Below are 26,036 nucleotides of genomic sequence, written 5' to 3' on the forward strand. Positions count from 1 at the left end.
AAGGAAGGAAGGAAGGAAGGAAGGAAGGAAGGAAGGAAGGAAGGAAGGAAGGACAAAAAAGAAAAATACGAGAACAACAAACCAAACAACAACAACAACCCTGCTGGGTTCTGGTGAAAGCAGTGTGGCCTCTGCTGTTCCAGGCACTGTGCCATTGGTCACATCTGCCTTTGTCACCACCTTCGTTTCTTGAGAGGCCCCGGCAGGCGGAGCAGCTCCTGTGCTGTGCGTTGCTTCTGCCTCGGTGTTTGTTCTTATAAATGTGAAGGTCCTCTCTATCGCTTAGGGTCAGTTTGGAGCATGCACGTGAAAGCTGAACCCTGGACAAAGACATTTCTGATTCCCCTAGGGTGTGGCGTTTGTGTCCACATCTGCACCTCCACGACCCTTTATCGTCACTGCTGACATTCATGACTTCTCCTACTGGCAGAGGCACTCCCTGGCAGTGAGCTACTACTGGTTCAGCATCTATTCCCTTTACTGGCATACAGTCATGCATATAGTACATATATCAAGACTTTATTTTAAATGAAAAAAATGAATAGAATAACTTATTTCCATGTCTAAAATTTCATTGAAAACTATTTACAAAACTATCGCCATGAAAACTGCTTATAGAAAGTGGTTATTCTGACTTTTCCATGAATGAACTCTGGATTAGAACCAGGAAATGACAAATTTCTTATTTTAGCTGGTTGGATATGACACAGTTAGACAATTATGGAAATGTTCAAGTTTGCTAGCTTTAAACATAGAGAGGCATCTTGCTTAATCATGGCCGTTTTATGGCTTTTTTGCTTCTGTATTAAAAGGCTGAGGTGTGATGATTTTTAACAGAACTGAAATAGAAATTGTGAAATGAGATGTCTCTGCACTCCAGTAAACTCAGTATTGCTTGCGAACACCCAAAACACACAGTATTTGATAGGAAAAGAAAAATCATGAAAATGGAAAATTGAATCAGCAAATGGGTAAAAGCTAAGAATGTCTGCTGTTGCTGTGCCTGGTGGCATACGCGTGTAACCTGAGTGCACAGGAGGTGGAGGGGAGAGGATCCGTTCTTGTCACACTGGGCTCCATAGGGAAGTCAAGGACAGCCTGGGTTACACTCATGAGACCTTGTCACATGCATGTAACCAAACAAGAACAAGGACAACATTACCGGCTGTTAGAGATTATTAGAAGGCTCTCTGTTGACACAAGTAGAATAAGGCACATGTCCATCTAAGGTCATTGACCAAGAGGACCACTTCCGAGCCCCGATGCCTGAGTCTGTGCTGGTTCATTTGACAGCACACTCTGAGTCTGGAGCCTGTATCATCATCCTGAGAGCATCCTTGAATCCTGGGGCTTCCCTAATCGTCTGCTGCCCAAATCAAGATGAAGCGTCAGCCAAGTTGTTCTACAGCAATACCAAAATTGTTTTATTACTGAACTCCATTTCAACTTTATAGATATTAGTTGACCTGTCACACAGAATGAGGTCATCATGTCTGACCTTTGCGTCCTCTGCCTATCTGAGGGCAGGAAATGACAGCTCAGCAGAAGACAGGCTCCTAGTCTTTGTCCGGCAGCTTTCACTTTTACCAAACATTAGGAGGCAAGGGAGAGAAATTCTGTATTAGAGGAAGAAAAAAAAAATAAAGATTACTAAAATCCTCTAGAGACTACAGGAAAATATGCCTTTTAAATCCATCGTGCATTTCAAAATGTACCTACCTCACCCAACTGCCTTGTTTTAGCTCTTATTTCTGATCCTCCTGCCCTAGAGCAGCTGGAAGCCCTCATGTCAAGCTTCATTGGGATATTTCTCTTTGTGGATGTAACCCTGCTAAGTTCTAAGCCTGCCCAAGGCACTGAGAACTTCAGGACAGCTTAGTAGCTGTTGGCATGGAATCTTTATTTATTTATTTATTACAGTTTTAAATTTTTTTTATGTATTACAATTTATTCACTTTGTATCCCAAATGTAGCCTTCTCCCTCGTCCCCTCCCAAACCTGCTCTCCCTTCCTCTTCTCCCATGCCCCTTCTCTACTCCACTGATAGGGGAGGTCCTTCTTCCCTTCTAGCTGACTCTAGTCTATCAGGTCTTATCAGGACTGTCTGCATTATCTTCCTCTGTGGCCTGAAAGATACATGTGGTATATACTCACTTAGGATTATCATACTCAAATCTGCACACCTAAAGAAGCTAATTAAGAAGGAGGACCCTGGGTAAGATGCTCAATCCTCATTCAAAAAGCAAACGGGATAGACCTCGGAAGAGGGAGAAAACGGAACAGGACAGAAGCCTACCACAGAGGGCCTCTGAAAGACTGGTATGTAATTTTAAATCTATTGGCTGTAGTAAGTTGAGATTATAAAATTCCACAAAAATAAACTCCCGCTGGCTTATTCGTTGACTTGTTCTTGTTACCTTCCACGATGCCTTGCAAAAGTCAGGAAGAGAATAAATACGTTACCTGCTATGAGAGAAAATATGGAGCTGAAACTTGAAGAAGTGATTCTTGACCTGTTTAATGTTGGACTTCCCATTCATGGTGGTGCCTGATTGAGAAACACAAGCACACCCCTCACCATTCACAGAGAAAATGGACACTGGGTGGAGCAGACTGCAGAGGGTATTCTAGGAAAATGCATGTCACAGGCATGTGTATGTGTGGCAGAGGCATGTGTGTGTGTCACGGGCATGTGTGTGTGTCACGGGCATGTGTGTGTTAGATGGAATGTCAGAAGATAAGACTGTAGGAAGACACAGTTACCCTGCAGCTCTAGGCCACATGGTCCCAGGACAGGTGTGGCCCAGAGCATTTGTGGGTACCAATGTCATATTGCAGTGTCAAAAGGCTCGACACCCCTGCAAACAGGATGCCATAGACAAATCTGCTGGAAACAAAGCTGTTGAATTGACATTTGGAGGGCAGGTGGTGTGGGGTAGCTCAGATACCCAAGTATTTCAGATTAGATCAGGAAGAAGCCTCATTATTGAGGCATCTGTTTACACCACTGGAAGAGTTTCCATCACACACACAAGTTTAATGAAGGTGGATATTTGATGACTTTATCTAGTGTAACTTTTCTACCGAGTGGAGACAAGTGCCTAGTAGGATTGATTAAATAAACTGTGGAAATCGTTGTTGATTTTAACAAAACCCACAGAGCCTTTTAAAAATTATTGAAGGCTTTTAAAGGACATTGGTAAATGCTCATAGAAAGTTGTTAAATAGATAAATAGCTCACAAAGGTAGTATATAAGTTATTTGACAAGGAAGCACATTTACAATATAAAAATCATGTCTACACATTATTAAAAATAAAAATAAGCCTACACATATGGGACATATATGATGTGAGCAAGATAAGCACTTAAATGTCAACAGAAACTAACCCAGCTGTGATAGATCAGAAGTAACCTTTGCCTTCTTTAGTTTTCATTTCAAAAATTTCTTTATATAATTAAAATTTCTGTGCTCCTCAAGGAACAGTGACTGTTGTTTAATAATTTTGCTCAGAATAAAAGCTGTAAGATTTATAGTGACATATCCTGTTCTAAGGGTCTTTGATCCTCTAATTTTGTTTTAGAGTAGGAATTGCCTCAGTCTGTCTTGTTATGTGACTTTATAAATAAGCTTTCATTGGAAGGCAAACTTTCTTCTTCATTTGCATATTTCTTACAGCTATTTTCATGCTCTCTGGTAGAGTTGACTAATTGTCATGTAGACTGTAGGGCCTGGAAAGTCTAAAATATGTGTTATAGTGATCATATTGCTTCATAGTAAGATAAAAGAGTTTTCTGACCCTGTTCCAGAAGGTTGAGTTGGCAATGTCAATCATTTAAAATAATACAGTAATTAATTGAAATAATAATACAGTAATTAATTGAAAATACAGCTTTAATACTCCACATACATTTTAAAGCTTTAACTTCTCTACTTTACTCTTAAGTATCTTTCTCTGACAAAGTCTACGGACAGCGCAGTGAGGGAGCCTGGGGAGGTCAGACATCTCAGAAGTGCAGGTCTAAGGGGACCTTGGAAGCCAAGTCTGCCGCCAGTCTCTGAGCTTGTGGGCTGGGCAGCAAACCATACTTTCCAATCTAGTTTTTGGTAAGGGAGGACCCTAACCATTTTGTGGTTTGCTTCCAGCTGGAGGTATAGCATTTCATTTTGTAGCACACGTGTGTCTCATGAGGCATTCTGAAGGCATCTATGGAGCATAAGAAAGAAAGCGGAAAGGGCACGCACTGTGGGGGAGGGGGACTGAGAGGGCGCTACCTCTGTGGCACAGAAGGGATGCTGTTTAAGATGAGGAAATATCGTGATGACTAGGTATTTGAGAAAAGACGAAGTTGAATGACTTGCATACATTTGTGGTAGAATGAAGACTGCACTTAACCCAGTCAGGAGCTTTCCACTCTGGTTATAATTATTTTATTAATTCACCTAACTTTAAATTACTAGCACCAGGAAGATTTAGTTAAAAACAGAATCTTCAGCTTACAGACGCTTTGGCTCAGGCTTCCTGCCTATGCCAATTCCTTTCTGATCGACTCCCCTCTGCCCACACTCCTCACTGAGGAATGGAACTCCTTGGTGGATGGTTTCTGAGACTGAAGCTCTGTCTCATCCAGAGTGAGCATCAAAGGGCAGCACAGTTGCCCCTGTTTCTAAATATTTCCTTCCTACTTCTTCAATTAGACACTAATGTGATTCAAAATGCCTTTCTTTGCATCTCAGATGTGATTAGACCTAAGGAGCACTGAAGTATTTGTTGCAATCAGTGCCAAGGTCTTGTCAAATGACCAACTAATGGAGATTGGCCTTACTTAATAGCAGTGAGTGATGACGGAGGAGCTGCCGATGTGATCATTTCTGAGCTGGGACATCTCTGGAGGGCCCTTCGGACTGGCCAACTGTCTGGGAGCCAGGGGAGAGTAACTATAGACAGTGTGGGGGTGCCAAGCTCACCTACGGGAGGACCATTCTGGGATAATTTACATTTTCATGCTCAGTATTTTTTCTATTTAAATGACTTCACCTTTGTTTATTTATCCTAAGTTCAGATGTGTCTAATAATTCCTCTGAAATTATTCGTCATCTTGTGGTGTGGGCCTTATGAACAAAGAGTTTATTACAGAAGGAAAATCAAATGACTTTTTTAATTTGGGAAAAGAATTCTTGGGCACACTAGTGATGATTTAAACAGGACTATCAAATGTTATCATTCATAATTGTTTGATATACTCATAAATATTTCTGCAAAAATATTGGTTGGCTTGTACTTACTTCTTAAGTAAACATTTAGTTTTGTAACATTTTATAAACATTTTAACCTTTGTGGTCTTAGCAGACAACACACTTTGATAACATTTTGTTGTTGTTGAAATGTAAATGATACCCCACATATGTCATTTGTGGACTTTTCTAACTTGGGCTGTTTCTCATCAGGTTTCAGACCACACTTTGCACAACTTGTAAAAGTTATGCCACAGAATTTATACAGAATTTTATATAAATATACAGATTGCATACAGGTGTCAAACATGTACATAATTAAAATACTGTACTTTTTGTTTTATCATAGCCATATAAATAGCACAAAGCTAATTTTAGAATGCCAAGAGCCATAAAAAGTCATTAGTGGGGTTTTTAACCCATAGAAATTTCTATCAAAGATTAAATTTATTGCAGTTATGTGCGTGGTGAATGCAGGTGCCTGTGGAGGCCAGGGTCATTGCATTCTCTGGAGCTGAAGTTGCAGGCTGTTGAGAGCTTACCCATGTGGGTGGTACGGGCCAAGCTTTGGTCTTCTGCAAGAGCAATATATGCTCTTAGCTGTTGACTTACCTTTCCAGGCCCAGCCTCAGAAATGTCTACACATCTACAATGTCTACAAATATCATCATTTGTTATTTGTTTTGTAGTTCATATGTGCCTCACAGAGCAAACACAGTTTATAATATACCCAGGACACATGTGATTTTTTTCAAGAGTGCTTAATTAATGTAATTTTGAATGTAATTTTTTACCTACTTCAAAGTTTTCTATTTTCCTGAGTTAAAATCCAGCCAAATTATTCTTGACTCAAGTGAGCATGTGAAAGCGAGTTTCAGACAGCCCTGCTGAGTGAGTGTTCTCTTTAAAACGAATGCTCATCATACAAGCCGGTTCCTCTGCTCGCCTGCAGCCTGCCCTTCTTGCTTCTGTGTGCGCATTGACAGCTTCTCCTCTTGTGTCCTAGCATTGCTGTCGGCAAGTGCTTAACTCAAACAAATTAGCTCTTTACTTTTAGAAAAAAAAAAAATTACTTCACTGAAAAACTAGGTTCTACATGATAAGAGATCTTGACTTTAACAAATAATTTTTGTCACCATCATTTATACCAAGCAGCTGCTGGAAGGAGCTTATCTGGAGCTGTTCCTGGATTGGGTACAAAACAGACAGGCGACCTTGATTCAGATCAAAATAAAGGAGAGGCAGATAGCCCTATCAGTGTTTTAAAAACCTGGACATCAAACTGATGATTCAATGACATTATATTCTCCCAGAGGAATAACTACATAGGAAAGGGAATTTCTCCTCGTCTTGAATTCAGTTAATCTAGGAAGGTTCCGAGGAAGTACGTAGAAGGGGTGTGTGTTAAAATTCGTGTCAGTGACATGAAAGTGCTCTCTCTAATAGTGTGTCTTGGGTAGAAAAATGGTCAGTGGTAATATTTGTGCATTTCCTGAGCCCATAATCTTTGGCAATTATGTGTCTATAGACAGACACTGAATAAATAGTATCAATATATTTCTATGGAAGCGCAGACATTATAATTAAGTAATTCCTGCCAAGTGATAAAAAAAATCATCTTAGTAAGAGCCACTCACGCTTTAGACCTGGATGAATGGAACACGTTAGACAGCCCTTGTTTAATGCCGGCACTGCAGCTGCTTGCTTTCTTCTTTCCTTCTTTCCTTCCTTCCTTCCTTCCTTCCTTCCTTCCTTCCTTCCTTCCTTCCTTCCTTTCTTTCTTTCTTTCTTTCTTTCTTTCTTTCTTTCTTTCTTTCTCTCTTCCTTCCTCCTCCATTCCTTCTTTTTAAAAATATGTATGATGAGCTTAAGAATGTGCCAAGATATCTTTATTAAAATGTTGCTTTAGACATATTTAAGATGATCTCTGAGCATGTGATGTCCATTAATTTTGCTCTTTCGATTTATTGAGACATAGAAAATATTTTAATTTGTTGTGAATATTTATAGTTATTCAAGATTGCAAATCTTAAGTTATCTCCTTCCATGGGCATCTAATCTAATCTAATCTAATCTAATCTAATCTAATCTAATCTAATCTAATCTAGTATGAAGTCATAATATAGAGCTGTGATTTATAAAATAAAATTTATCACCAGGCATGAGCTCCTACTCATGTACATATTTTCTTAATATACTTTATACATGCTGCTCCAAGGATGCTGTACTTTGGTTTTTTAAATTACAGCTCTTCACGATGAGAGGGAAGCTTGATTTGATTAATTATGCTTACAAGCTGTTAGAGAGTGGGAGGAAAGAAAATGGTCTTGACTTCAGTTTTTACATGATTGCTGCTCTTTGGATGCACATTTCTTCCATCAGTTGTTGAGAAATGGAAAACTAATAATTTATTTTAAAGGCAGAGATGAGACGGAGAGTCCAATGGCATTGAAACCAAAATGTTCATGCACCACTTTGATATGATGATGTGTGGAATGAGAGACAGCATTTATTAAGATGTTAGTGTTGGTCTCCAAAGATGGTTTCCAGTCTTCAAGAAAACACTTACTCTCATATTCCTTAGGACGACCTTCACTGCACTTAGCTGAACAGCATTTGATGGCACATGATCACCAATAGGATCAGTTCCTTACTGGCATCTTCTTAGCAAGCATTTGCAGTGATCTTCAGATTTGCTATCCATTACATACACCACTAAAGAGCAACAGAGATCTTATTTCCGTTAGTTATTCCATTGTGTATAGTTAAACAGAAAAATGTATGGCTGGTACTTGGAAAAGGCTGTTGAGAGAGAACAATAGTTGGCCCAATACCGTAAAAATGATAGGATGTAATTTAAATGATTTACAGATTTTTTTTTGTGATTAACTGCTAATACTAGTTCAATGCTAGCTAGAAAGTCAGGTGTGAAACTTACACAAAGATAGCATAAGAGTGACACTGTCTGTGTAACGCCAGCAGGTAAGAGGTGAAGGCCACTTCCAAGGTGATTCTTTATCCCTGCCCCTCCTCCCTACCTTTCTTTCCACCTGTTCTTCCAGCCTTCCTCCTTCCTCCCTTTTGTTAGGGATGGGTTCTTGTGTGTCCAGGCTGGCACTGAGCTCACTATGGAACTGAGAATGGACTTGAACTGCTGTCACCCCTGCCTCTGCCCTCTGCATGCTAGGTAAGAACACTGCCAACGGAGTGTGCCCCAACCTACTGTTGGGGACTTCCGAGTGTGGGGTCTCACATGCCCCCCGCCCCTCCCACAGCAGTTTTGCACCGATGAGCTTGTTCTATTGGAGTTGACAGATTGTGAATTCACACGCTCTTCTGGGAGGCCAAGACCGTGCTCCCGACAGTTTGCTGCTGCACACCGTACAGGAAGCGTGTTACGATGGGAACAGCACATGCATGTTGACTGAAGAGACTATTGTTGATAGAAAATCAAGGGACTTCCCGGGAAGATAAGGAAAATTAACCTTTGTCTAGAGGGAAAGAAAGATAAATTATATCTGGCATGTTTCTCCTATATTTGTACAAAATATTTGCACAGTCTTCTGCCAGAGAAAAACAATTTAAAATAATTTCTAAGCATATTTTCTGATCAAATACACACTTGGCATAGTTCGCAAATATTTACTTTTCTCCAATTTTATTTCAATATTGTTCTAGGTTGTGCCCTGAGCTCCCAAGGCTCTTTTGTTTGCTCCTGACTTAATACGTGATCACTTTCTGGTGTTAATTTTGTTGTGTTCACGTAGCCCTTCATTTCGGGGGGGTGTGGAGGACATTAGTGTCATTAAACACTCGGTTCTGGGCTAAGGAGCGTGCATTCCACCTCCTTTCCCCTTCAGGGCTACCTGCGTTTTGCTGCAGAGCTGGCTCAGTTGGCACAGAACTTGCCTCAGGAGGACCCGAGTTCCATCCCTAAAACTCTGGAAAAAAGTCAGGCCTGGGGGTCCAAGCTTGAATCCAGGGTCGGCAAGATGGCAGGCAGACACACCATCTCGGTCCTGGCCACGCAGCCTCAGCCAGTCAGAGACCCTGTCTCAAACACAACGGTGGCAAACACCCAGGGCATACCACAGGGTTTCCCGGACCCCCTTGCGCATGTGTATGCACGCGTGCACTCTCTGTGCAGCCACGTGCACCCACCGCTGACGCGAAGTCCTTGAGCCTCCCTGAGCTCCTGTTCTGCTGGAAGCTGGAAGGTCATCAGCACGTTACGGTCGGTGCCGTTGCGCAGCAGGGTTCTCTGACCATGCTCTGAGACCCTCGCTGCTGTGCGTGTCTCATTAGCTGTTGTTCCTGGTGGTGTGAGAGACTTTGTGGCCAAGAGCGAGGGCTGGCGTTATCTCGCGGCTTAGGGGTGGGTCTGCTTTGGCTGGCAGGACGGTGTACGGACCACTGCTCAGCACACGAGCACAAGCGGGACTGCTCACATTCAAGCCGCACAAGCAGCTTGCACGTTTGCTCCTTTCATCGCCGTCCCGTGTGCCGCAGCCTCTGCCTCTGGGAAGGCCACGCGCATAATTTCGTTAGTCACGAAAACTCACGGGGCTGAACCTGGCCACGTGAAGGGACACTTTCTGAAACGCTTGCGCTCAGGACTGAAGGCAGGAACTGAGCTTTGTCAAAGTCAAGAGATCACCGACTCCACTCAGGGCTGCTGCGAACTGGATCATCTTCACGCAGCAGGGTTGTGGGGCAGTGTGAAACACGTTCACTTCAGGCTGGAAAGCTTGCACACCTTGCCTTCCTGAAGTAAACTGGGTTATCTTTGAGAAGCCACACTTTTCCTCCCACGCATATATAACATACCCGACGTGCATATATTAGGGACCATTTATGCCTATCCAAACAGGCAGTTTTACAGTGTTCAACTTGAAATGACTGTCTCCAGGGGTCAATAGGTGAGCCAGGGGGGCTTTCTTGGGTCTGGTGAGGCTGGTGATGGTGTGGGGTTTTGGTACCTGACACTAGGGCATTCACCAGGTTGGCTTGAGAATGGGGCTATGGTGGAGAGAATGTCGCCCCTTAATATGCTAAATATGCTTGAGCTCGTTTCTTTTTTAAAAAATTATATCTTTGGTTTTCTTTTTTATGTGCATAGCAGCTTTGTTTTTATATTATTTTAAATTTTTTAATTAATTACAATTTATTCACTTTGTATCCCAGCTGTAGCCCCCTCCCTTGTCCCCTTCAAATCCTACCCTACCTCCCCCTTCTTCTATAACCCTCTCCAAGTCCACTGATAGAGGAGGTTCTCCTCACCTTCCATCTGCCCCTAGCCTATCAGGTCTCATCAGGACTGGCTGCATTGTCTTCTCCTGTGGCCTGGTAAGGCTGATCCCCACTTCAGGGGAAGGTGATCAAAGAGCCTGTCACTGAGTTCATGTCAGAGACAGTCCCTGTTCCCCTTACTAGGACACCCATTTGGACACTGAGCTGCCATGGGCTACATCTAAGCAGGGGTTCTAGGTTATCTCCATGCATGGTCCTCAGATGGAGTATTAGTCTCAAAAAACCTGTGCCCAGATTTTTTGGTTCTGGTTGCTCTCCTCATGGAGCTCCTGTCCCCTCCAGGTCTTTTTATCTTCCCCCTTCTTTCATAAGATTCCCTGCACTGGATACTGAGACTCATAACCAAACCTTGGACAGAGTGCAGGGAATCATATTAAAGAAGGGGGAATTAGTATGACCTGGAGAGCAAAGGAGCTCCACAAGGACCAAATATATCTGGGGACAGGGGTCTTTTCTGAGGCTGTTTCTCCAACCAAGGACCATGCATGGATATAACCTAGAACACCTGCTTGGATGTAGCCCATGGCAGCTCAGTATCCAAGTGGGTTCCCTAGTAAGGGGAAAAGGGACTGTTTCTGACATGAACTCAATGACTGGCTCTTTGACCTCCCCTCCCCTCCAAGGGAGGAGCAGCCTTGCTAGGCCACCGAGGAGGACATTGCAACAAGTCCTGAAGAGACCTGATAAGCTAGGGTCAGAAGGGGAGGAGCACCTCCCCTATCAGTAGCCTTAGAGAGGGGCAGGGAGGAGATGAGGGAGGGAGGGTGGGATTAGGAGGGAATGAGGGAGGGGGCTGCAGCTGGGATACAAAGTTAATAAACTGTAAGTAATATAAAAAATAAAAAAAATAATTAAAAAAAGATTCCCTGCACGCTGCCCAAAGTTTGGCTATGAGTCTCAGCATCTGCTTTGATACCCTGGTGGGTAGCGTCTCTCAGAGGCCCTCTGTTGTGGGCTCCTGTCCTGTTCCCTGTTTTCTCCCTCTTCCAATGTCCATCCCATTTGTCTTTCTGAGTGACAATTGATCATTTTACCCAAGGTCTTCCTTCTTTCTTAGCTTCTTTAGGTGTACAGATTTTAGTGTGTTTATCCTCTATTATATGTCTAATATCCATTTATAAGTGAGTATATATCATGTCTGTCTTTCTGGTTCTGGGATACCTCACTCAGGATGATCTTTTCTAGTTCCCACCATTTGCTTGCAAATTTCATGATTTCCTTATTTTTAGTTGCTGAGTAGTTTCTTTTTTTACACCCTTATTCTGAAGCCCCTGGTGACCTTGAACTCATGGTACCTCTATTCCACGCTCCTGAATGCTCTACACTATATTTGCCCATTAAATCACTTTGAGTTGTTTTGTCACTTCCAGCACAATGATTCCTAACTGATACAATAGTTGTCATCTCCAAAAAATCACATCGACTCCATATTAATTGGAGGTGCATTGAGGTAACTCTGTGGCCTCTCCTAACACCACTATTGGTCTAGATGTGTTTTCTGTTATATTCCTGACCAGGGATTTACAGTCAGTGGTAGCTTAATTGCATAGCACCAATGAAGGAATGACCTCAAGCCCCCGCTTCACAACGATTATACACTCGTAACTTGTCTGCTTAACCTAATGATATCCAGCCTTTTAAAAATTAAACACAAACCTCTAAAGTCATGCATTTCTTAGTAAGTAATATCTCAGCTGAATCTGTCTGGTTGTACTATGTAATGTTTACGGTTTTCTATCATGTTTTCTATTGCTACGTGATCCTTTTACATATTTAAAAAATAACTGACTATAAGTTTTACTTGGTTTTCTTATTATAATTTATAACTTGAGAACATTGGAGACAGTGGGAATGAGATCTATCTTTTGGAATGTGCACTGATGTGTGTTATGGGCTGGTGTGTGTCAATATTTATTAATGTTCCACAGAGGTAGGTGTGTGTAAATTTTTAAAAGTTCACTTACCTCGTCTAAATAGGCTCTAGTTTAATATTTCTTGATGTCATTCTGGGTCAACAGTTACTAAAAGATCTCTGATTAAGAGAGGGAGAGAGAAGGACCATACATGGAGATAACCTAGACCCCTGCACAGATATATCCCATGGCAGCTCAGTATCCAAGTGAGTTTCCTAGTAAGGGGAACAGGGCATGTCTGTGACATGAACTCAGTGGCTGGCTCTTTGATCACCTCCCCCTGAGTGCTGAGCAGCCTTGCCAGACCACAGAGGAAGACAAAGAAGCCAGTCCTGATGTGTTTCCACAGTGATATCCCCTTGGAGAAAACTAGGTTTTCATTTGTAAGTAGTTATCAATTGGATATAGTTTCTGGGTAAGAAATGGGACATCTGTCTACATCTCCTTTTAGCTCTTGGTCCCCATTTGTCGCAGACCCATGCAGGCCCTATGCATACTGCCTCAGTCTAAGGGAGTTCATATGTGTGGCAATCATGTTGATTTAAAGGCTTTGTGTGTGTGTGTGTGTGTGTGTGTGTGTGTGTGAATGTGTGTGTGTGTGTCTTCAATCTCCTCTGGCTCTTAAATTATTACCACATCCTCACCCTGAGCCTTGAAGGAAGGGTTTTGATGGAGACATTCAGCTTAGTGTTGAGTGTTCCAAGGTCTCACACTCACTGCAAAAATGTCTGGCTGTGGGTCTCTGTGTTTGTTCTCATGCAGGAGGAAATTTCTCTGCTGGTGGCTGAGCCAGGCCCTGATCTATAGGTGTACCAGACTAACCTTAGGCCTTCTTTTATGGCATGTTTCCTTTCTTAGAGAACAGTACTGTTAGGTTCTAGCCTAGTGCAGATCCAGTCTGAGGCTCTGGGTCACTGAAACAGCAGTGAGTATGGGCTCCATCTCATGGAGTGAGTCTAAAGTCAGGTCAAACATTGATTGGTCACTCCCGTTAGTTTTGCGTCCCATTGCATCTGACAGGTAGAACACCACTGTAGATCAAAGTGTTTCTAGTTGGCTTGTTGTTTCCATTTCTCTTTTGGCAGCATGCTGAGTATCTTCTTGTTTTAAAGATGTTAGAATGTATGGATGAAGACTCTATGTAGGCACCAGTCTGAATTCTCCATGTTCAGTGAGTTGTGCTGGTACTGTTTTCTGGAATGGGGACTTGCCTTCAGTATGGGGAGAGCAACCTACAGCCTTGGCAAAATGCCTGGGTTTGGGGATTTCAAAAGGACCCCTTTGGCCAAAAACCCAATTAAATGTAACCTAATCCCAGTACTGGTAGCTTCATTTGGTGTCAAGAGATTGCAAGTTGAGACTGTTTCTCCCTATTACTTGGTGGTTTCATTTAGATAGCCTTCAGGTATGTATATATTTTAGGAAACTTCTACTGTATTAAATTTCCATAGTACCTCTCAAATGGCCCTTAATTTAGCTGTCTTGCCCCATATTCCTTTCTTAGTTCCCCTCTCCCTTTCAACTCACTCCCACTAGCAAAGGATGAATGTTCTCCTTGCTTCCCATCCTCACTAGCCTGAACTGTCACTTGTTTTATCAATCTTAGTCATTATGATGGGTATAAGATGATAATCTTAAGGTAGTCTTGATTGGCATTTCTCTGATGACTAATGATGTTAAACATTAAAAAAAATTTTAATTCTTTACAATTTCCTCACTTTGTATCCCAATTCTAGCCTCCTTCCTCATCTCCTCCTGGTCCCTCCCACTTCCCCCCTTATCCCTGCCTTTCTAGTCTATTGAAAGTTGAAGTCCTCCCCTATTATTTGACCCTAGCCTATCAAGTCCCATCAGGACTTCCTAGATCCTCTATGGGCTGGCAAGGTCACTCCTCCAGGGGGAAGTGTTCAAAGAGCAGGCAACCAAGTTCATGTCAGAGACATCCCCTGCTTCCCTTACTAGGGAACCCACTTGGAGACTGAGCTGCCTATGGGCTACATCTGAAAAGAGAGTCTAGGTCCTCTTCATATATGGTCCATGGCTGGAGTATCAGTCTTTGTAGGCCTCCCTAGACCCAGATTTTTTGGCTTTGTTGGTCTCCGAGTGGAATTCCTGTCCCATCTGGGTCCTTCTGTCTCCCTCACCAACTTCTTCCACAAGACTCCCTGCACTCTGCCCAAAGTTTGACTGTGAGTCTCAGAATCTGCAGGCCTGCTAGGTGGAGTCTTTCAGAGGACATCTGTGGTAGGTTCCCACCCTGTTCCCTCTCTTCTGCTTCCAGTGTCTCTCCTGTTTGCCTTGCAAATGAGAATTAAGCATCCTCTCTAGGGTCCTCCTTGTTGTTTAGCTTCTTTAGGTCTGTAGATTTGAGTATGTTCAACCTATATTATAGGGTTAATATGCACTTATAAGTGAGTATATACCATGTGTGTATTTCTGGGTCTGGGTCACCTCACTCAGGATGATCTTTTCTAGTTCCATCCATTTGCCTGAAAATTTCATGATTTCCTTGTTTTTAATAGCTGAGTAATATTTCATTGTGTAAATGTACTACAATTTCTGTATCTATTCTTCAGTTGAGGGACATCTGGGCTGTTTCCAGATTCTGGCTATTATGAATAAAGCTGCAAGGAACATGGTTGAGCAAATGTCCTTGGGCGTAAGATGAAATCTCAGAGTCTTTTGGTTTGCAATTTTCTGATCACTAAGGAAGTTGAGCATTTCTTTAATTGTTTCTATTCCATTTGATATTCTTTTGTTGAAAATCCTCTGTTTAGCTCTGTACATCATTTTTTAATTAGATTATTTGGTTTGTTGGTGTTTAATTTCTTGAGTTCTTTTTATATTCTGGATATTAGCCCTCTGTCAGATGTAGGGTTGGTGAAGATCCTTTCCCAGTCTGTAGGCTGTTGTTTTCTTCTGATGACAGTGTCCTTCACTTTACAGAAGCTTTTCAGTTTCATGAGGTCCCATTTATTAATTGTTGATCTTAGAGCCTGAGTTGCTGGTGTTCTGTTCAGAAAGTTTTCTCCTGTGCCAATGAGTTCCAGGCTCTTGCCCACATTTTCTTCCAACAGATTTAATGTGTCTTGTTTTATGTTGAGGTCTTTGATCCTCTTGGACTTTGATTTTTGCAGGGTGATAAATATGGATCTATTTGCATTTTTCTACATGTAGACATCCAGTTAGACCAGCACCATTTGCTGACGATGCTCTCTTTTTCCCATTGAATGTTTTTTTGTTTTGTTTTGTTTAATCAGGTATCTGTTGGTGTGTGGGGATGTTAAACATTTTTAAAGTGTTTCTCAGCCAATTGAGTTTTCTCTTTGGAGATTGTTCTGTGTAGATCTGCATCATGGATTTTTTAAATTTAGGTTATTTGTTTCCTTGATATCTATTTTTTTTTGAGTTCTTTATGGATATTACCCCTCTATCAGATATCTAATTGGTAAAAATATTTTTCCATTCTGGAGGCCCCACTTTGTTTGAATGTTGGTGCCCTTTTACTTACAGAAAATTTTCACTTTCATGAAGCCACATTGATTTGTTGTAGATCTTAATGCTGGTGCTAATAGTATTCTGTTCAGAAAGTCTTTTCTTGTGCCAATGAGGTCAAGGCTGGTTCCCGCTTTATCCTCTTATTACACTGAGTGTATCTGGTTTTATGTTGAAGTCCATGATCCATGTAGAGTTGAGTTTTCTGTGGGGTGTTACGTAGGGATCTATTTGGATTCTTCTACATACAACCATCTAGTTTAGACCAGCATTACTTTTTGAGGATACTGTCTTTTCTCATTATCTATTTCTGATTTCTTTGTCAAAATATCCATGGGTGTATAGATTTATGTCTGAGTCTTCAATTTGATTCTATCGATTAAAAGGTGTTTTTTTTAATCCATACCATTATGTTTTTATTACTATATCTCTATAGTACAGCTTGAAATTGGGGCTGGTGATACTTCCAGCATAGTCAGGATTGTTTTAGCAATCCCAGGTTTTTTGTGTTTACATTTAAAGCTGAAGATTATCCTTTTAATTTCTGTGAAGAATTGTGTTGGAATTTTGATGGTGATTGTACTGAACCTATGAATTGTTTTTAGTAGGATGTCATTTTACTGTATTAATCATACTGATCCATAATCATGGGAGATCATTCCATCTTCTGAAATCTTATTTTTTGTGTTTTTGTTTTGTTTTGTCTGTTTGTTTTCTGATATCTTTTTCTATTTCTTTCTTCAGTGTCCTAATTTTTATCATATAGTCTTTCACTTGCTTGGTTAGCGTTACCCCAAGATATTTATATCATTTGAGGCTATTGTAAAAGGTGTTATTTCTCTTGTTTCTTTATCAGCTCATTTATCATTTTTATATAGAGGGGCTGGTGAGTTTTGTGCATTTATTATCTAGCTACTTTGTTGAAAGTGCTTATCAGCTATATGAGTTTCTGAGTTAAATATTTTGGGTCACTTGTGGATACTATTATATCATCTTCAATAAAAATACTTTGACTTCTTCCTTTCCAATATGTATATAGAACATTTGTTCATATGACGATATCTTCTTTTTTTTGGGGGGGGGGGTGTAGTCGATAGCCTGGTATCATTCCGGCCACCAGATATTGGGTGGTATCTGAGGGAAGGTATTTGATCAAGAGACAACCTTAGTTAGTAATACTTATATGTGTTCATCTTCTCAGAACTTCCTGGAGTTTCTTGTTGTCTTCAAGGTCCGTTGTGCACTAAAATAGAGTTTTGAATAGGATTGTATCCAGCATCTTGAGAAGTTTATTTTGGTTGGTATAATGTGAGATATAGGTATTCTCTGTTAGTTTAAAAATCCTCCTCATTTTTTGAGATTCTGAAGCTTCCTCTTCTTGTGGCTTGTTTCCAGGAAGAATCAATTCCCAGTTCTGAGTATCCCTATATTATTCATACTTGCATCTGACACTGATCTGATTCCGTTTTAGACAATTCTAATTTATTTACCTTAGCTCATAAGTGCCTTTTCCCATTAAGATCCAATGCCTTCTCTTTCACATTTGTCTTCCTAAACTCTGGAGACTCTTGCCAGTTGGATGTAAATGTCTCAGTCCCCTGATAGTCTGCATATATACTTCTCCCTGTCAGATTCCAGTTCAGAACATGTGTTAGCTTCCTGGATAAAGTAACTCACTTCCATCTGATCCAAAATGCTGCTTGTTCTGTACTTTTATAATAATCCCAGATAGAAACCATAAAGCGGTTAATATATGTCTGTTATAACCACCGTGCTGGCTATTGTTTCTTTGTGTCTTTCACTGTAAGTAAGACTAACTTGAATAACTATCATGTACCCAGAATTGTCGAGTGTCTCCAGGGAGTTAGGGCTTAGTCGCTACAACAAAAGTGGTGTTGGTTCCCCCTCTGTTCCAGACTTCCCTTTCTACAGGCTGAGCTTCTCGTGGGCTAGTTCTCCCACAGCTTGCTCACATTTCCTGTTCCATTCACATCAACACAAATATGAAGTTCATTATATATTTTTAATTGTCACAAAAGGCACTTACTTATGGTAGTTACTCACTAAAATGCTGAGGGATTTTAGGTTTAGCAATACAAAGGAACTTGTTATTTTGCATATATTCCTAAATATAGCTCATCTATTTTACTATCAGGAATGGTTATTATTATTTTTTTTTGTATACTTTTATGTCCAGTGTTGCTCCAGGCTTGGAGCAACTTCTTGGTTTCTCTTGTATAACAGCTCTTCTCACACCTTAAACTTGTGTTTCTAACGCTAAGCATTAGAAAGACATTATTACTTCTCTTACGCAGTTCTACTCTGGGAAGAACTCACCAGTCACCCATCACGATATTTTGCTGACTCAAATCTATCCTGAAGATATGTTCTCAAACAGCTGTAAAGAAGGAAGCCTTGCCATCCATTTCTGCCAAAATTGAATATGTCAATTTGAATATCTTTAATATCTTGGATATATCAATTTATTCGATATAAATTGAACATATCATTAGCTCATAGCTAGCCTCATGCTTTCTTGGAGTCTTCTTTTAGCAATGTGGTCAATGAGAGGTAGGAATCCAGGTGGCAAGAAGCAGCTATTGCTAGATTCTTTGTGTGTGGTATGACTATGCAGGAGAAAGAAGCTATAGAGCAATGCTTCTCTTCCCCTATAGTTCTACAGATTTTCTGACTCCTGGTAAGACATCTCTTGTTGGTGAAAAAAGCTGGAATAGCTGCCCTCAACTGGTGTTATGGATGGGTGAGTCTGGGGAGGATGAGAAGGGGAAGAAAAAGAATAAAGTGCTCTTTGCTTCATATCTTAAAATTTTTCACCACATTTTTATTTTGTTTTGGTTTTGTGGTGTGTATGTGGTGTGTGTGTGTGTGTGTGTGTGTGTGTGTGTGTGTGTGTGTACACACATGGGTATGTATGAGTAAGTCAGGAGACAACTTGGATCTTTCTCTCTCCCTTTCACTGTGTGGAGGATTGAACTCAGGTTATCAGGCTTAGTAGCAAGTGTCTTTAGATGCTGAACCACCTTGCCTGTCCAGCTTCATATTATTTTAAGACTTTGAGTGTGGATCCCATGACTGCTTTTAACAGACTCAAACCATTCACACACATTTATCCTTGTTCCAGAACAACACATCAGACTATGTGTCAGAGAGGGGTATCATGAAAGTACTCACTCTCGTTTATATACTTACATAGTATAAAACAGGTAAGCTAAATTATGCTTTTAGTTACATATTGAAAGCAAATAAATTTGGAATCAACAAGCATTGTTATGTTTATTGTTCTAGGATTTAAAATGTGCATATATTCTATATATTTTAAATATGCATGTTGTAACTAAAAATGTACTAAGTACATAACTTTAAGAATAAAACCAAAAATTACAACCTCAGCAAAGAAGCATATATCAGAAACTCCTAAGTTTCTAAGGTCTAATCTTACGTCTGTCTGCGAAAAGGTTCTTATTTGAATGCATTTGACCTTGGAAAGAAATTAAGGTACAATTGTTACTAAACACAAAGTCTTTCTTCTTGTTGAATATATATCAACTGTAGAGGAGAAAATCAGCGACTCATAACATTCTACACCCAGTGTCTGCACAAAGGATTTAGATTAATTATTCTTGGGAGGCTCAGACATATTTCTGTGAGATCTTGACAACTGATATTGGTGGGTTATGACCAAAGCCATTACAAATGAACTGAAGAAAGACACTTTATTTCTGTGGAAATAGAGAAGTTTAAATGTAGCCAGCTATTACTAGTAGTTGCAGAATAATAAAAATAAACATAACACATTTTTGCTTGGTAGATCTAACTCTTCAATTTAGAATATGATTATATATTTTTAAAAACTGTTACTGACATTAAGAATAATAACTGTTGAAGTTCTCAGTTTTCCTAGGTTAATCATCATGATAGTGAGGGTGTCGGGAGGGGTGAGGCAGTGTACCTGGGAGGGTGTAGATGGAGGAAAGAAATGGGGAAGGTTGGTGACTCTATTTCAATTAAAAATATTAAAACATAATAACGGTCTATGCTAATCATGTGATTATATGTATTTTTCAACCCTTTGACTAAGGATATTCGCATTTCTTATTTTTAAAAGCAAGGGTGCTTGCTGCTTGTTTGAATAGAGAAAATAGATGCATAAGAGAGATGTGACTTTTTTGACGTTGTGCGTGAAGTCAGTGGGTTTTGTGTATAATAAGACTGTGTTCCCTTTCTGCCTTTTGTAAGAAAAACAGGAGTTGACAGCACTGTGGAGCAAGCTAGACTTAAGCCAGCACTTGGCTGCTCTCCAGAACCTTGGCGTGCTCACTTCTGGATGCATTTGAAAAATTATCGTTATTGTGTTACATTTACAGTTTGTATTAAACACATTTTGGAACACACACTTGTAAGAAGTGTGACTTTGTTTCTTTAAATCAGATCTTATGAACAGTCAAAGGTGATAAGGTGATATATATGGACATATGTATTACTATGTATATTGTTTTGTAGATACACCCATATACACAAATATATATACTATTTACAATTATATATGTACAGTGGATTTCTGTGTTTGCTTGTGTGTGAAAGTTTTGTTTTAAGTGAGAACCAAGGAAGAATGGTGTTGGTGTTTGTTTGTTTTTTTTAAACTCTTTTATTTATACTTCTTATATCTTTTTCTTCCTTCTCCACCCCAAACCCTGTTCTTTCTCCAATCTCCACTCTCTGGGCTCTGGCATTTATCCTCTCTCCAGAGTCCTCAGATATAAACTATCTGCAGCTGGCAAAGAGCTCCTCTCAGAGCCCACAGGAGGCAAATAGTCTGCTGCTGTGGACCATCAGAATCAGTCTCACACCCCACACCTGGGACCAAAACAAAAACATGTTTATATCCACAACAGAGTGTTCAAATGAAGAAAGAATTTTTGAAGTTCCAAGTTATCTCAGGGTTCTCTGCTCCATTACCTTCTTGGGTTTTGTCCCAACCTGTCTATTACGGCTTGGAGAACCTGGGAAGGGTAAGCTTGCTGCTTTCAGAGAGGAGCGCTAGCAGACTTCTCCGTGTGTCTCACACCCAAGGACCTCCTCCAGCGGAAAACCCATGCTTCTGAAGCTGCCATTTGGCCGCCTCCCCACTAAAGGATGAGAAAATCACAAGTCACTTCTAGTTTGTTAGGTTTGTTCCTATTATGATGATTTTAGCTGAAGCTAAATTAGAGCTTAATTTCAGGCCCAACACCCAGGGGCAGGTGCTACCTTTCTGGATCCTGGACATTTCTTTCTCTCATTTTAAGAAACATGCCCTTCCCTCACTCTCTCTGTTTCCTGTTCTCTATATGAAGCAGGATAGGAAAAAAACAAAACAACAACAACAACAACAACAAAAAAAAAACAGACAAACCCTCTTAAATCACAAATAATTACCGTTTAGATTTTGGTCACATTTATATGCAAGTTGTAATAATCACATTTTAAAAATCAACTTTTGCATATAGATTCATTAATAAAAGTGCTGATTTTGTCTTGATATCTTAGCTTTAATAGCCTTATGGAGGCATAATTTGTCTACTTCAAGTACACAATGCAATGATTTTTAATATTGCCATATAGTTGTGACCTCATTAGAATTCAAATTCAATCTCCATTTCATTCAAACATCTTCCTTAACCTTGAAACTATGCCCATTAGCAGTCAATTCCTATTTTTTTCAAACTTCCCTTAGTCCCTAGGAACTACTAAACTAGTTTCTGCGTGTGGTCTTGCATATTTCGAACAAGTATGTACCTGGAATAAAACAATACGTAGTGCTTTGTAACTGGTTCTTTTTACCATCATTGCAGAATCCATCGCATTGAAACATGCACGGATAACTTTATTGTATAATCAGTGTTCCTCTGTGTGGCTCCACCACATTTTACTTACTCATCCATCAGTAAACATTTGCGTTATTTCTGTGTTTGGACTATTTCGAAGCCCTCTTATAAACATTTATAAAAGAGGGTTTTATGGTCATGTGTTTCATTCATTTTGAATATATCTCAGGAGTGGAATGAGCAGGTCATGGGTAACTCTAACCTTTTGAGAAACACTACATGCCTCAAAACAGATGCCAAGACTCACAGCCAAACACTGGGTGATGAAGCATCAACTGAGGACCATGCATGGAGTGGACTTTGACCCCCCCCCCCAATGAAATGTAGTCTCTGGGCAACTTAGGCTTCATGTGTGTCCTCTCGTAAGCATCTGACAAGGACTCTTCTGCCAGCATTTTGATTACTGCCCCCTGGCAGGACTGCCTTGCCAGGCCACAGAGGAAGAGGACATGCTCAGTCCTGATGCAACTTGATGTGCTGGAGTGGACCAGAAAGGGAGCTCTGAGGAACAGGGGAGGGAGGGAAAGTAGGACTGGGAGGCGAGGTGGGATGGGGTTCCAATCAGGATGCAAAGTGAATAAAAAATTAATTAATTAAGAAAACAATGCTACGCTGGTTCTCAAAATGGCTGCCGCATCCTCCCAGGGCACGGCCACTGTCCCGAGTGTATGGCAGTTCCAGCCACTCTCTGATGTTATATTTTAACAGGCATTTTGTGGATGAGTTACAGTAGATAAAAACATCTACATTTAATCTCAGCGTAACAATGTTGATACCAGAAACAAAATTGTTCTGATTTCTGCTGAGAGGTTGTTGGATCTAGTTGTAAAGCCTTCAAGATCAGTTTTCTAGAGCGTTTTTCTGGGGACCATATATCTATTTCCCATACTTTAACTCTCTTGACTACTGGGAAATAAGATTTACGCCCCTGGAAAGCTTTTCCTGGACGTCATATGTGGCTCTGTGGTTTAGACTTCTGACTGCCAGGTCAGTTCCGAGTGCTCCTGCGGTGCTGTTGTCACTGCCCAAATGGTGCCTTTTTCTTTGTGTGGGAAGGAGGAGATGGGGTTGGACAGAGGCTCCTAACCTGTTTCCCTAGTCCCGAGCGGCCACGCTACCATGCACTCAGGAACCCTGATACTCCACATACTCCCTAGGAAGCCTGTCTTACACTCTTCCTTCGGATTCTGAAATTACTGTCTGTCACACCTATGTCCATGCACATTTGTTTGTCCTTCTTGATGCCAGCTGAACTCCTGAATAGCCTTAGTTCCTTTTGCTACACTGTCTCTCACCTTGAAGTTTTGGTTGAGACCTGACAACATTCAATGTTTTTTAAGTTTGACTCACTTTTCAAAATTGTACTTAGCAGTGCTGTTATGGAAATAGACTGTGCAGAGCATAAATGTGTACAGAAAACTGACAAAGAAACACACAGAAGGGCAGAAAATGGGCCTTTTTTAATCTTTGAGACAGGGCAGAGATCCACCACAGTGCTGTTTTCCAGTTAAATTTTTTTTGACATTCAAGTGTGCCTTATTTACTGTTGCTCACGAAGGCATTTCAGCTGACTTCAACAGTGCTGGCGGCTGCTTGCCTCAGCATGGCCCCGCAGCTGGTGCGGAGCATTTTGAGCTGGCTCCAGCATCCCCAGGGTCAGGCCACAGGGAGGAAGCTGGGATCCCTCTTGCCCACATGAGCAGGATCTCATGCCCATCTGTTGTCTTCCTTGATGATTCTGCTTCTTCTCGGCCACTCCTGCTTCCATGTCACGACCCATCATGTCAGTTTGGGTCTAGGTCGGACCAATGAATGTCCAACTCCTTTGTTACAATCTGGATCCCTGACCCCTCTTCAGAGCACAGGTATGTAGCAAGGCTGGTGACTCTGGGACAGTGGAGCATTTACACTCATCTCATCATGGCTCTGATAAATAATGAACATACTTTGACTCTACCTTGTAAATTCCACTTTGGGCAGAGTACAGGGAATCTTATGAAAGAAGGGGGAGTTAGAAGGACCTGGAGGGGACAGGAGCTCCACAATGAGAGCAACAGAACCAAGAAATTTGGGCACAGGGGTCTTTTCTGAGACTGATACTCCAACTAAGGATCATGCATGGAGATAACCTAGAACCCCTGCACAGATGTATAGCCCATGGCAGCTCAGTGTCCAAGTGGGTACCCTAGTAAGGGGAGCAGGGACTGTCTCTGACATGAACTGATTGGCCTGCTCTTCAATCACCTCCCCCTGAGAGGGGTGCAGCCTTACCAGGCCACAGGAGAAGACAATGCAGCCAGTCCTGATAAGATCTGATAGACTAGGATCGGATGAAAGGGAAGGAGGACCTCCCCTATCAGTGGAATTGGAGAGGGGCATGGGAGAAGAAGAGGGAAGGAGGGTAGGATTGGGAGTGGATGAGAGAGGGGGCTACAGCTGGGATACAAAATGAATAAACTGTAATAAATAAATAAATAAAAGAAAGCATCAGAAGATTGTTTTCCTTCTTGTTCCTATTTAATGAAGAAAGAATATCGAGGAAGCAAGCCTTTCCACACCCCTGCTTGTGCTTCCAGCTTAGGAGACAAAGTAACCTGTAACTCTTCCCCTCCCCTGCCATGACGAAATCGGTACCAGCTGATTCTGCCCCAGCCATTGAAGCCAAGACTCCACATCTGTGTGTGCCACCAGAGCACCATTCCTGCCCTGGTTTAGTGGCTTCAGTCTCATAAGCATTGTGTGTTTGCTTTGTCTGCTTCTTGCGGCTTCTTTCACCACCATTTCGTCTCAGTTTTACCCTTTAGTCTTCCTCAGGGTGCCAGTCCAGATCTCATTTTTTAATATGATGTTATCTTCTTTATTCTTTGATAATTCTATACAATGTCTCTTAACCTTACTTACCTCCCACTCCTACCTACCCAACTTCACGTCCTCTTAAAACATGCCACTGAGTCAAAGTTGGACGGCCCATGTAGTCACGGGTGTGGGGTTGCCCCTGGCGTGTTGTTGTCTGACTGAGGGCCACACCCTTAAGTAATACTGAGCTGCCCTCTCCCAGACGCCGACATCAGTCAATACCAGGTGGAGGTAGTGGCTTGTAGGTACTCCCTGCTTCGTGCTGGAGTGCTTTGTGGTCTTGTACAGGGATTACACAGGCAACCAGAGCTGCTGTGACTTAGTGGGTGCAATGGTCCTGCCATGTCTAGAAGGCAGGGTTTTGCTCCGCCCCTCCACGATCTTTGGCTCTTACAGTGTTTCTGTTTCCTCACCTCTACCTTGGTGACCGGGGGAGGAGAGTGAAATGGAAGTCTAATTTGTGGCTGGACATTCCAAGGACACTTATTCTGTGCACTTTGATCAATTGTGGGGCTCTGAATTAACTGTTGTCTACTGCACTGTCTATTTAGCAGAAGAATATCAGTAGGTTCACCCTTGGTGTCTGTGAGTTCTCCAACTATTGGTTCTTGGCCAGATTTACGGTTCCAGGTATGCATTCTCTTCGGTGGAGTGGGCTTTAAATCTAACCTGAAAACTGCTGGTTACCCTGCAACATTATGCTAGTGTGGCACTGCTGGGCATATATTGCCACACCAGGCACTATTAAAGTCTGCAGGGTTCCCAGCTGGGTAAGGCCACTGATGACCTTCTCACCTCCCTCAGTGTGCACACCCTTGCATACCCTGAGAGGGATTCTTCAGGGAGGAAGCATCCTGTTCAGTACTGACTCGGTTTCTCTACATTCTCTGTCAAAAATAATGTAGTGTCCTCAGTGCTGGAGTCATATTGTCAGATTCGGGTGGGAACTGAGAGCAGCCCTCCCGGATCTTGTTAAATCAGTTCTTCTACATCTCAATTTCAAGAATCTCATCCATCATACAGAATGTCCTACGTTTCCAACTTGGGTCCTCTGTGTTATGATTCCACTAAATCCTCAATTTCTGTAGGAGGTTCAGTCCACCAACTACCCCAGTTTCCCCGTGTGCTTCCTCCCTCGGGCTTTTGTGCTTTAATCATAAGGTGTTCCGCTTTACTCTCAACAACTATGACAACCCAACAATATCACCTAATGGCAGTATCTCCTAATGATGTTGTTTCTACTCTACTGAAACTGGAAGCAATGAAAAACAGACCTCCATTCCTCATCAGCTCATCACTGCCTTTGTTAGGAACTAAGAGCAAATGCTTCCTACCTGTATCA

At 41.4% G+C, this 26,036-nt stretch overlaps 1 protein-coding gene and 1 pseudogene across 1 annotated transcript in view; one reads left to right on the forward strand and one right to left on the reverse strand.

Moving 5' to 3' along the window:
* The window catches only part of LOC129678879 (voltage-dependent anion-selective channel protein 1-like), a 16,220-nt pseudogene extending 6,294 nt beyond the window's left edge, over nucleotides 1-9,926 (reverse strand).
* The window catches only part of Hs6st3 (heparan sulfate 6-O-sulfotransferase 3), a 713,852-nt gene that overhangs the window by 219,644 nt on the left and 468,172 nt on the right, over nucleotides 1-26,036 (forward strand). The window lies entirely within an intron of this gene.

This window comes from Psammomys obesus, unplaced genomic scaffold (genome assembly GCF_907164565.1).
Source record: "Psammomys obesus unplaced genomic scaffold, mPsaObe1.curated_primary_1811, whole genome shotgun sequence".
Taxonomy (NCBI): Eukaryota; Metazoa; Chordata; class Mammalia; order Rodentia; family Muridae; genus Psammomys; species Psammomys obesus.